This window comes from Haemaphysalis longicornis, unplaced genomic scaffold, assembly GCF_048455015.1.
Source record: "Haemaphysalis longicornis isolate Haplotype H1 unplaced genomic scaffold, Haemaphysalis longicornis Haplotype H1 scaffold_4, whole genome shotgun sequence".
NCBI lineage: Eukaryota > Metazoa > Arthropoda > Arachnida > Ixodida > Ixodidae > Haemaphysalis > Haemaphysalis longicornis.
The window spans coordinates 209,089,683-209,103,873 of NW_027526361.1; positions in this window are offsets into that span (position 1 = coordinate 209,089,683).

Below are 14,191 nucleotides of genomic sequence, written 5' to 3' on the forward strand. Positions count from 1 at the left end.
ACACACTTGTACGTTTTTTAAGTTTGAGAAGCACACATCTAGAACATTACCACAAGAGTTTTCTATGCGGCAAAACTGCTGCATGGAGGTGAACGACTGAAAATCTAATAGCATGCTGCATTTCTGCGCTGCATAATGGTTTTTGTGCTCAAAGGAAAGACTGTTAATAATAATAAAGAAATAATAATAATAATAATAATAATAATAATAATAATAATAATCAATCAATCAATCAATCAACCTTTATTTTTGGTGCCCAGGAACAACCCTAGGGTCTTGGTACTGGTACACCATATACAAGCATTCATAAAAACAAACTAAAATCAAGACAACACAACACAGAAAACCATATATATGAAAGAAACAATAAGGTAAAAATAGTTACAGAGATCCCAGAATGCAAAACAGCAAAAAAAAAAAAAAACAAGGAAGCCTAGTGTTAGAAGCCATGACACCCGGCCAGCAAAAACGTTGAAGGCACGTGAAAAATTGAAAATACACAAGCAAATACTCAATGAACATGACGGAGATAGATTATACACATAAAACAAACGTTTTGTAACAAAATGTTAGGAAGTTTCAAAATGGAAAAACGAAGTTCAGCATTACAAGCACTGACACTTAAACCGACAGAAATTCAAGCAACACAAAATCAGGAAAAGTGAAAAACAAACAAGCAAGATGATGATTTGCATAAAATAAATATGGAACAGAAATACGGCACATAAATGACATAAAGGCACTTAAGCTACAACAGTTTTCAATTCATTAGAGAACAAAGACAAAGAGCTCTGGAAAATATCAAGACGATCGGAATATTCATTATATGCACATTGTATTCTGCAGATGGACGAGCGTCGTCTACTTAAAGCATCTGTTCTGAAAGTTCGAAATCTTCGGAAAAGTTTGTTCGGCAAGTTGACATTGATAAGTGCAACCAAGTCATCACACAAAATATCACCATGAAGAAGTTTATAAAGAAAGATAATGTCAGCTCTCATTCGTCGACACCAAAGGGAAGGAATACTTTTGAGACAAGACATGCTGCCGTTTGCGTCTTCTTGTACATGACGGAAACGGTGCCTAAAGATAGAAAGGAACTTATTTTGAACCCTTTCGATGCGGTCACTATTGGACTTGCAAGTTCCATTCCAGACAACAGACCCGTATTCAAGAAGAGGTAAGCAGAGAGCCGAATACAACTTTAAGAAAGGAAGCGGACCTTTAAACTCTCTAGAATACCTGCAAACAGCACCCAGACAACGAAGAGACCGACGGGTAATTTGTGCAATGTGGGAAGAGAAAGTCAGAGCAGAATCAAAAAGTACTCCCAAGTCCCGAATTTCGGTCACCCTCGGCAGTGTGGTGCCTGCAATTTCATAAGGGTATTGCAGCTGTTGAGTTTTTCTACTATAGGAGACAACTTTAGTTTTTGAAGGGTTCAAAATAAGGTCGTTTTTGGTGCACCAACGATGGAATGACACAATATCAACCTGAAGAGAATTACAGTCCTGAACACTACGCACTTCTCTAAAGATTTTTATATCATCAGCGTACAACAAAAAGAAGAATTTTGAATGGCAGAAGCAACATCGTTAATGAAAATGGAAAAAAGAAGGGGACCCAGAACGGAGCCTTGGGGTACACCACTGGTTGCTTTGTACCTAAATGATGTTTGACCGTTAACACTTACATAGCAATATCGCTCCTTGAGATAACAACGTATAAGACCCACCAAAGAAGCGTGTACATCTAACAGAGTGAGCTTTGCAAGCAATAACGAGTGTTTGACAACATCAAAGGCTTTGCTCATGTCACAGTAGACCACATCCAGTTGGCTTCTACCAACGATTGCTGGGACAGCCTGCTCCATGAAGCATACAAGGTTCGTGGAAGTTGAACGACCACGCATAAATCCATGTTGATTAGGAATGAGGACATGTTTAAATGAGAAAGACAAGACCGTATGAAGAGATAACTCGAAAATTTTAGAGGCAGAACAAAGCAGCGAGACAGGCCTATAGTTTATAGCATCAGTTTTGAGGCCTGACTTGAAAACAGGGAATACGCGAGAGATTTTCCATGAGCGAGGAAACGTTCCCGACCGGAGACAGTTATTAAATATTGAAGTGAACACAGGAACGAATATATTTGCATATGTTTTTAGGATTGCAGCAGGAATACCATCTGGCCCACAAGAAAGCGAGGGCTTGAGCCGCTTGATGCTGGTCCGAATGATGTTCTCGTCCAGTTGTAAACAACCGGAGTTCTCGCCCTGGTGACAAGGGGCGCTGCTGCTGTCACTACCACCGCTAATCCCAAAAAAAGAAGAAAATTGACAAGCAAAGCAGTCGGCCACCTTGACAACCTCATCGCCGTTGGAGTCTAGAAGACGAATAGAATCTTTAGTTGTACTAGATCTAGAATGAATGTATTTCCAGAAGGCTCCCGGTTGGTGAGTTGCTTTAGTTTCTACCGACGCCAGGTACGAAGTATGATCACGTTTGTGCAATATTTTACATAGGGCACGTAGGCGCCGGAATTCCTGAGCAAACTGGTTGGCACCAGAGCGCTTCATCTTTCTGTGCGCACGTTCCTTGAGTTTCAGGGCATCCCGCAATTCAGAGGAAAACCAGTGTGGAAACTTGAACCTCCTCGGTAAATATTGCGGGATGTATTCCTTCATACCCGAAAGCACAATCTCTGTGAAACGGTCGACTTGTTCATTGACATCAGTGTGGTCAATGACGGTCGACCAAGGGGCAGCGGAAAAATAGCCATACAGCCCAGCATAATCTCCCCTGGCGAAAGCGTAATGAGGTTGCGTGTTGTTGGAATTTACGGAACAGTGGAGCAATGAAGGGAGGCAACAGGAAATAGAAAGAGGAGGATGAAATCTGTCCGGTATTACTAAAGAACAATCAGAGTGCAACACACTAACGCCATCAAAGTTCGAAAAGCACAGGTCCAGAATATTTCCACTGCAATTTTTTATGCGATTACACTGTGCCATAGAAGTGAAAGCCACAAAATCTAGCAACCTATTACCCTTCTGTTCAATGTGGTGGTTGTAGTGGGAACAAGTTAGCTGGCTCCACTCCACGCCAGGAGCATTAAAATCTCCAAGCAGGAGGACTTTGCGGTTGCCATGAGTGATAAGCACCTGTTCAATGGAGGAGATTAACTTATTGAACGCCTCAGGAGCTACATCGGGAGGAATGTAAAAAACACCAACTAGTTAATAATAATAATAATAATAATAATAATAAAATTAATAATCAATCAATCAACCTTTATTTTCGTAGCCCAGGAACAACCCTAGGGTCTTGGTACTGGTACACCATATACAAATCGTACATAAAAACAAACTAAAATCAAGACAACACAACACACAAAACCGTATGCATGAAAGAAACAATAAAGTAAAGATAGTTACAGTAATCTCAGAAAGCAAAACAGCAAAAAAAATAAGAAAAGAAAAGAAACAGGAGACCTAGCGTTGCAAGCCATGACACTCGGACAGCGAAATGTTCAAGGCACGTGAAAAACAGGAAATACTCACTGAACATGACAGAGATAAGTTATACGCATAACACGAAGGTTTTATAACAAAATGTTCGGAAGTTTCAACTTTGAAAGAAGTTCAGCATTACAAGCACTGGCACTCAAACCTACAGAAATTCAAGCATCGCAAAACCAGGAAATGTGAAAAACAAACAAACAAGAACATGATTTGCCTAAAATAAATACAGCACATAAATTTGCAATGACTAAAGGCACTAAAGTTACAACAGTTTTCAAGTCGTTTGAGAACAAAGAAAAAGAGCTCTGAAATATATCAAGACGATCAGAATATTCATTATATGCACATTGTATTCTGCAGATGGACGAGCGTCTTCTACTTAAAGCATCTGTTCTAAAAGTTGGAAATGTTCGGAAAAGTTTGTTCGGCAAGTTGACATTGATAAGTGTAACCAAGTCGTCACACAAAATACCCCATGAAGAAGTTTATAAAGAAAGATAATATCAGCTCGCATTCGTCGACACCGAAGGGAAGGAAGACTTTTCAGAAAAGGCACACTGCTGTTAGCGTCTTCTTGCACATGACGGAAGAGGTGCTTAAAGATAAAGAGGAACTTATTTTGAACTATTTCGATACGGTCACTATTGGACTTGCAAGTTCCATTCCAAACAACAGAGCCGTATTCGAGAAGAGGTAGGCAGAGAGCCGAATACAACTTTAAAAAAGGAAGAGGACCTTTAAACTCTCTAGAATACCTGCAAACAGCACCCAGACATCGAAGAGAGCGAAGGGTAATTTGTGTAACGTGGGAAGAGAAAGTCAGAGAAGTATCAAATAGTACTCCCACGTCTCAAATTTCAGTCACCCTCGGCAATGCAGTGCTTGCAATTTTATAAGAGTATTGCAGCTGTTTAGTTTTTCTACTATAGGAGACAACTTTCGTTTTTGAGGGGTTCAAAATTAGGTCGTTTTTGGTGCACCAACGATGGAATGACGCAATATCAGCCTGAAGATAATTACAGTCATGAATATTGCGCACTTCTCTAAAGATTTTCATATCATCAGCATACAACAAAAAAGAAGAATTTTGAATTACAGAAAATAATAATCAATCAATCAATCAATCAATCAATCAATCAATCAATCATGTTTATTTACGTGCCCAGGAACAGCCAGAGGCCTGAGTGCTGGCGCACGGATAGTTATATGAAAACAAAATACAAGAAACATATTGCAAGAAACAAACAAGCGACAAGACACACACATATTGAAGTAGCGAAAATTGCAAAAATAAAGCACAGGCGGAGCCTGGGTACAGGTAAAAAGAAAAAAGAAGATGCCTTTGTGGCTCAGCTTATTGTAATGAATACACAACAAGCAGAGAACAAAGTTTGACAGTAAGACGACAAAAACAATGACAAGAGTATAGAGACAAATGATAAGACAAGCATGATAAGTAAACAGTTTCAAAAACAGGCAACTATATTGGTTAAACAGAACCGCAGAGAAACCAAATTTCAGCAATAAAAAAAAAAGAAAAACGAACGACAGAGATATCATAGATGTTTAACATACTGTGTTCAACAGCGCAGTACGGTAAATTGTAAAGGAGCTTTGAAAGATGTCAAGGTGTTCAGAGAAGCGGTTGTAGCAATTCTGTATTCTGCGCACTGGAGAATGATTGGAGTTGCGCGCAGCGGTCAAGAAAGGGCGATGCGACCTGGTGGGCCTCTGTGGAACACTAAACTCTAAACAGTTAAGCAGGTCCGCGCAAGAAAGGTCACCATGAACAACTTTGTGAAGAAATGTAAGGTCTGCACGCATACGTCTGCAGGTCAACGAAGGAATGGAAGGAACTATGGGTAAGTCAGAATCAGGACCCGGACTGTGATTGTGATGACGGTGCTTAAATATGGATAAAAACTTCTTCTGCACACGTTCTATTAATTCACTACTAGATTTGGAGATGCCGTTCCAGGCAACAGAAGCATATTCTAACTGGGGGATACATATTGCATTGTATAGCATTAAAAATGGATCTGGAGAAGAGAATTCCTTTGTAATCCGACACACATTTCCAAGACTTCGGAGCGCTCGCCGGGTGATGAGCCTAATATGAGAAGAAAAAGTGAGGGTACTGTCGAAAAGAACTCCGAGGTCCCTAATCTCCTCAACCCTTTTCAAAGGAGCTCCCTCTATACTGTAGGAAAACAGTAGACAATGGGTTTTCCGGCTGTACGTGACAACCTTTGTTTTAGCTGGATTAATAATATTAATAATAAAAATAATAATAATATTAGTAATAATAGAATAATCAATCAATCAATCATTTATTTAACATGCCCAGGAACAACTGAGAGGTCTTGATTCTGGCGCACAAAAAAAGAAAGAAAAAAAAACTAAGAATAACACAATAGAACAAGATGACTGTTCAGAAGAAAACTATAAGAGGCACAATGCGTACAGAAATATTAGGACGACAGGACAAAAGTAGATTAACACAATATGAGAAATAGCTAATGATAATGACGAAAAGTCAGATAATATACATACATACATACATACATACATACATACATACATACATACATACATACAATGCGCCAGATGAAATAAACGAGAAGGATAGAAAGAATTGCACATGTGATGTTATCTTATAACGGTAGAAACCTTGGAGGAAAACGATAACTGTGACCCATCAAAAACATCGAGGTCAAGAAAATAAAAATATAAAGACTTTATATCCTGTTGAGAGTTGAGTGCTGAGAGAGGCGCGTAGTTACAAGAAATGGCCTGCTCTCTCTTGTTTGCTTCCGCGGAATCCGAAAATTAATACTATTGAGCAGTATAGGACAGGATATAGTACCATGAACGATCTTGAAAAGAAAGAAGAGATCGGCGCGATTTCACCGGCAGCGAAGTGAAGGCAGTGACAATAGTTCAACGGTGTTAGAACACGAGCCCAAGTCATTTTTAGCGAAGCGATGGTAGGAAACGCTTAGAAATTTTTTCTGGACACGCTCAATTACGTTACTTAAGGAATTAGAGATGCCGTTCCAGATCACAGATGCATCATCAAGTTGAGGAAGACATATTGCGGTGTACAATTTGCGGAGTGGCATAGGAGAATTGAATTCTCTTGATATTCTACAAACACAGCCGAGAGAACGAATACCCCGCATAGCAACACGCTTAGTATGAGCTGAAAAATGCAAGGTGCTATCAAACAGAATGCCGAGATCATTGATCTCACAAACCCTACATAAAGACACAGAATTGATAGAGTATAAAAAAGATACGCTAGATGACTTGCGAGTGAAACTCATGACTTTTGTCTTTGAAATATTGAGAGAAAGGTTTCTGTTTTTACACCATTCTGAAAAAGAACACAAATGAGACTGCAACAAGCGACAGTCGTTAAATGAATGAATTTCCATAAATATCTTTCTATCATCGGCATACAAAAGGAAAGAAGAATTGCGAATGGCAGAAGAAACGTCGTTAACATACATTAAAAAGAGGAGTGGGCCTAATACCGAACCCTCAGGTACACCACTGGTCACTTTGTAAAAGGAGGACGTTTGGCCATTGACGGCAACATAACATGATCTTTCACGAAGGTAGCTATGCAATAGATTCACAACCGCGGAGTCAACATCAAAATGAGCAAGTTTAACCCTAAGCATTGAATGACGGACTACATCGAACGCTTTGCTGAGGTCACAGTAAATGGTGTCGACCTGTCCTCTCTGGAATACAGGCGTAGATATTTGCTTCATGAAACTGGTAAGATTAGTGACGGTTGAGCGGCCAGAGACAAATCCATGTTGATTATTATTCAATGAGTTTTTCGCATTAAAAGACAGTATGTGGTGAAGGGCCAGCTCAAAAATCTTTGACATGGCACAGAGAAGAGAGATGGGTCGATAATTCGAGACATCAGGTTTAGAGCCAGACTTAAATACTGGAAAAACACGAGCAATTTTCCACATGCTAGGAAATGTGGAAGTAATTAGACAGTTAAAAAATATGCTAGTCAGTACAGGGATCAATATACTGCTATAAGCTGTTAGTATGGCTGAGGGGATACCATCTGGACCACATGACAAGGATGGTTTCAAGCGCTAAATACATTTGCTGATGAGATTTTCATCTAGCGACAGAGCATTGGGTGTGTTGATTTCCAAATGTTGTTCGATAGTAGTGCTAGAGTCAAAGGCTTTACAAACGGAAGACAACTGCGTGGCAAAACAGTCAGCGACGGCTTGTAGTTCTGCTCCATTGGAATCTAGTAGTATTAAAGGCTCTTCACTTTTGTTAGACCGTTTGCGTACATACTTCCAGAACTCAAACGGCCTGTCAGAGGCGCTTTTTTCTAATTGTGCAGTATATGAACTGTGATCCCGTTTACATAGGCGTTTACAGAGAGTTCGAAAGCATCAGAAATCTTCCTTGCGCTCGAGAGATGGAGTGCTTTTAAGCTTTCTGTGTGCGCGATCTTTATGCTTTAGAGCACTTATCAGTTCAGACGAGAACCACGGGGGATATTAAAGGGACACTGAAGTGATTTGTAAACATTGGGGGATTACTAGCGCAAATTGTAGTTCGGAGTCCGTAGGCCTTGTTTCGACCACTCTGGCCGCGTTTACGCGAATTTATTTAGTAGAAAAATCAATTCGAAAATGCTGTCCTTCTCTTTTTACGCTCGCCCATTTTCTGTGGCGTTTTCGTGTGACGTCAGCAGGAGATGAGCTGGAAAATGGCTGCGCTACTGCACGGTTCGCCGACTAGCCGACCTACCGATCGAGTCAGTCGGCCCAACGTTTCGTCCGCCGGCCGCCGACGGGTCGTCGCTATTCGCTCGCTCAATTTAAACTAAGCCACAACACCTTTGTGAATGAAAGAATGTGCATTTCTTTACTTTGTTAGTTTGTACACTGTGTCAAACTCAGTGTCCAGGTTGCTCCACACAAGCGCTGCACAAGTGCACATGCGACGCTTCGCTGACTTTACGCTAGTAGGAAAATCTAAGGCCAATTGAAGGCGGGAGAAGAGTCAGCGAAGTTAATATAGGTACTATGAAAATAAAATCAACTGAAACTTTTACCGTACAGCGCAAAACTAGGGAGCAGGAAGCATTTTTTGCGGTGGGTAAACAAGCACAGCGGTCAGCAGCACGACCGCACATCTGCGAACGCTTTTCCGTCAAAGAAATGCAATTGCTAGACGTGAGATATTGTGGAAGTTTGGGGGACGCTTACTGTAGGAGCGCTATACAACAAATAGTCACATAAAGTACTTGAAATGCTTAAAATAAATAAAAGTGTAAACTGATTATACATTATAGACCTTATATATCTAGCCCGGTCAGTGTTGGCTCGTGGCCTAGTGGTTTGAGGCGCTGGGATTACTGTTTTGAAAGTCGCAGGTTCGAATCCCCGTGGGTACATGTTTTTTTTTAAGTTGATTTTTTCGTATGCGGCCGATGTTTTCTGGACTGAGTTCACCCTTTTTGGGCCGTAACGTTCACTGCTCCACGAGCGAGATCGCAGAACGCGCGCATACTGGCAATGACGCGCTAGCGAGTTCTCGTTGGCGTGCTGTTGCCACAAGCACCGACTGCTTGCGGGCAGTGGGCCCAGGCCTCAATCAGCACACCCTTGGCCTGGTGCGAACTAGCTTTTTACGCACAGACATGAGTGAGGCAAGCTCCGAATATGCGGGAAAAGCGCATGGCATTTGAGTGTCTGCGGTGACGCGGAGGGCGTTCATCCACTGCGTAGGCCTCGTCTAGTGATTTCTACGATTCCAAGCCGCCCTGGGAGGTTTATCTTAGACATTTGACAGCGGACAACATGGCAGAAGCGCGGTACGGCGATTACTGAGATATCGAGAATGGCCATCCAACAACGCCATCGGATGTCACGCATGTTGTTTTACAGAACCGAAACCGAAACCGAAACTTGTTTGATTGCTAACCTTGGGCATCGTCCAATCACGGTGCCCCCCCCCCTCCTGACGTCACAGCCTTTAGTTGGTGCGGCCGCCGCAAACCGCGCATGGTAGTTTTTCTTCTTTCGCGCTTTGTAAAATAATTACCAATTTGTCAACCAGATAAACGATGAATAGTGTGTTAATTTGAGCCAGTCTACACAGTGCAAGCAAAAACGGGAGTTTGACAAATTCACTTCAGTGTCCCTTTAAGTGCAATGCACTTCTTAAGCGACCCTGAAACTGCGTCCACCGGCGATGTCCACATCACATACCGACGTGGGGGATTGGCCAGGAATCTCCTCGTATTCCGTGGCAACAGGGGGAGATGGGCGCGCGCTGCCTGGCCGCTGACATGGCACATACCCACGTGGGGGATTGGCCAGGAATCGGGCGTGAGAAGGGCTAATGTACCCGCTTAAAGGAGTACTGACACGAAATTTCAAAGCTGAGATCCGCTCTAGCAATTAAGTACAACGACAGCACAAAAAGTGTCTGTGAATAAATGCATCTTTCTTTCTTTGTAGTTGTGTGTGTGTGTGTGATCTCTCTTTCGCGAACATTACCGAACCGCGCAAATTCAACTCGTGCATTCGCACTTTCACATTCTTCCCCTCGGGGAAATGGGGGGAATTTTTTTATGGAGTTTAGGAGTATATTGTGGAATATATTTGCGCATACTGCTTAAGATAAGTTCCGTAAGCTGCTCTACTTGGTCATCAACATTGGTTTTTTCAGTTACCATAGACCAGTCAATGGAGGATAAGTCACGGTGTAAGCCAACGTAGTCACCTCTTTTGAAAGCAAATCTGGGCGATTTGTTGATGTTATTTTGAAAGCTGTATTTTTCCCCTGACAGAGAAAGTGTTAGTTTAAGTGGTGGGTGAAATTTATCGGGCCGAACAAGAAAAACATCAAAGAGTGACACTTCAATAGTCTGACTGTTCGAAATACACAGATCTAATATGTTACCGCAAGGATTGGCAATAGAATGATGTTGTTGGAGGGAATTAAAAGCAAGAAAATCTAATACCAGGCTGCACTTATTCTCTATGTATTGATGGTAATGAGAATATTTAAGTGTTCTCCAGTCGATACCAGAGGTATTAAAATCACCAATAACAACAATCCTGTGCTTCCTACGTGAAGCTATGACATTGTCAATGGAAGAGATGATGTCATTAAAAGATATTGGGGTAATGCTAGGCGGCACATAGAAGGACCCAATCAACAATTTTTCCCAGCGATCAAGGCTAATTTCGACCCACATTGATTCAGGAACAGTTTCAATGTCACTTCGGCGAACAGATCTCAGAGAATTACCTACAGCCACAAGTACGCCACCACCTTTTTGCTTTGTTGCACTGAAGTCACGATCACTGCGGAAGGTGTCGTAACTTGATGGAAAATAGTCTGATGAGGGAATCTCATTGCGCAGCCAAGTTTCGGTAATCACAATGACAGGAAACGAAGACGAAATAACACTAGCAAAGAATTCAGTTGGCTTAGTTCGTAGACCACGAGCGTTTTGGTAAAAGATGTCCAAATTACACACTTTCACTGTCAATTACAGACTCTCAAGGATGGAGCATATCATCATGTAGAATCCCACGGAATGGCTTAAAAATGCAGCCACGGGGCTACATTGAGGGGTCGTTCAGACACTTCATATTTTCTTCGTCAACCATGACGAAAAATAAGGAGTACCACAAATATTTTGTTGTCAGCCGCCGGCAGGAAAGGGGACAAATATTTTGAGATTCGATGTGCTTCTTGAGGTCAGCAGTGGCAGTGTCAGGGCTCAACTTGGAAACAAATAGTGCCCTTTGACGCTGCGGCCGCGCAACCACCGACAATACAAACGACTCCATGGCTCCAAGGAATGCAAGCCTGTTTCCCTTCTTTGTATTCTTTTCACCCTTTGTGGCAATTGTTGTCAAAGGGGGTCGGGCAGGATCGTCAACGCGTTGCTCCGAAGGGGATTGACGAGCTGGCGGCGTAGGGCAAACAGGACCTGTCTCGGTGTCTCGAGGCGTGTCGGAGGGCGAGGGGTTGTCGGAGGTTGAGGGGATCACGGAAGCTTCAAATGGAACAACCGTCGGGGACTTCGAAGGCGCGGGGGTCACACGGCGGGCCACCTCCTCACGTAAAAAACGAACCTCGGAGCGGAGGGAGGCGACGATTCGAGCCTGCTGTTCGGCTCCGCGGGAATGGTCCTTTCGGAGGCGCTCATTTTCTTTTCCCATTTGCGACACTTCGTCGCTCAAAAAAAGAAATTCCCTCCAGCGTCGAGGAGAAGACGGCGGAGACCGGCAATCTCACCACAAAGGTTACCCGGAGGGGAGAGAGAGGAACGGGTCGGGGTGCGCTGGGCTGCGGAGAACACGTTTCCGTCGGGGATGCCTCCATCTCGTCACTAGGCTTAGCGCCCGACTTGGTACAATTGCACAAATTGCAGCAAAATGGGCGCGATCCAGCCCTCAAAAGTTCCAGTTGGGCGCCCGGCCAGGTCACACACTTCGCATGCACACGTTTTACATAGCTTTCGCAGAGATAGAACTGTTGTTTACCGAAAAAAGGGCAGGAGCAGAGCAAGCATGCAATAATAATGCAGAGCAAGCGATAATAATAATAATAATAATGATAATAATAACTTTATTGTCCTTAGTTGTTACAATACACAGTAGCGGGCCCATCAAAGCCAATTTGGCTTGAGGGACTGTGCCCGGCAAGTCGACGAAGCGAAACAAATGAAAAGCAAAGAGGTACATGTAGTCACCGAAAACTCAGAAGGAACGCATCAAATAAAGGTAAGCATGTATACAAGAAAAACACTTGATAGGTTCAAAAACGACACTGAAATTTTTAGGTAGATTATACAGCATACACGTTCAACGCTTTCTTAAGTTGCATATTAGAGGATGCAGCAAAAATATCATCTGGCAATTCATTAAACATTTTGGGACGTAAACACAGCTTTATGCCATACCGTATCGAGTACAAGAACGAGGGACAACAAAACGAGGGTGATTTCGTACAACTCAAACAGACTTATGTTCAATCTTGAAATCAGGAATCCGAAAATGATTAGTAATGACCGTCCGAATAAAAAGAGCATAAAATGAGGGAAAACGCAAATTTTTGAAAATGCCGGTAGAGTTATACATTAGAGAACCATAGGCTATAAATTTTGGAATGTTTTTCAGTATAGCATCAACTCGCGTCTTCCACCGTGAGGAACAGCTAGCAAAAACAGTGATCCTATACCTTAACACACTGTATGCGAGTGCACGTGCTTCACTTTTCTTTACATGCATGGGAACAAAAGTTTTCATATTAAGCATCACACAAGCCACTTTACGAAGTTTGTCGCAAACAAAGCCTAAATAATGCTGCCATGATTATGCACATTCAAACAGAATTTCTAGGTACTTTACATACTCAACGTATTCAACAGGGTTACAATTGCAAGGGTGAGTATGACAATGCAAGTACACCGGAATATTAATCAAAGTAGTTTTTAGGGGGTTCCGGAAGAAGATCTATTTAGTTTTATTGGCATTTATAGCAATTTTATTTTGTGAAAACCAACCTGCAGCATTATCTATGTCACTTTGTAGAAGCCTTTTCTCTGTTCCATAATATCTGACTGGAACGATTTACCCTCACATATAGCAACTCAAACTGACATTACTAAATTTCAAGAACTGCTTCGCCAACCGTGATGATTTGAACTGTACTGTTTTTTGATATGCATTATTGTGCCCCCACCGTTGTTCTCTTTTTTGCCCTTCATCGTTTTTCTGTATTCAACTGTACTTAACTAATTCCGTACAGCAATTTCCTTGTCACCGTCTTGTGCAAGCGCAATCCGTTTATTCGTTCAAATTATTTTTAACACATTGTATTCCTGCCATATTTTGTAGAATTAAATTTGCTTTTCCTTTTCTTCTTTTTTCTTTTTTTTCTTCTCGTTCATTTCTATCTTCTTTTTTTGAACCCAGGTTTTCTTGTTCTTTTCTACTTTTTTCTATTTTGTCTAATACTGCTTGAACATGTGGTTTCAGTGCCTGTATGCCCCCCCCCCCCCCCTATGTAATACCCTCATTGACGGCCTTTTGGGGTAATATAAAATAAAAAAAAATAAAAAAGATGTTTAGCGAGTAGTACGGTGCCATCGGCGTTCTGGAACACCTTGCATTTATGTATTACGGACGCAAAATCCTTCATAGAAATATTGAAAAGCAGAGGAGATAAAATTGATCTCTGTGGCACACCAGTTCGTAAAGGAAGAGGACTGCTAAATTCTAGGTTGTTGTTATCTGTAGCTACGACCTGATACCGACCATTCAGATATTGATTGGAAAAATCATAAAATGGCCCTCGGAAACCTAATAGTTGTAGATTTTGCAACAATATTTTGAGGCAAACAGAGTCGAACGCTTTAGCTACATCTTAAAATAAAACCCAGGCAAAAAGATTACAATCAAAGAACGAGTATAATTCGTCTGCAAATTCTTTCAGCCGTGTCATGGTTCCCGACCAGCTACAAAACCAAACTGCCTAGGAAAAACGACCGAAAATATTTCGAGGAAGGGAGACATCGTCATCAATAGGAATTTCTCTAATATTAGGAAAGGATTGGCAGTATGAATATGAACCTATATGAAGTAACAT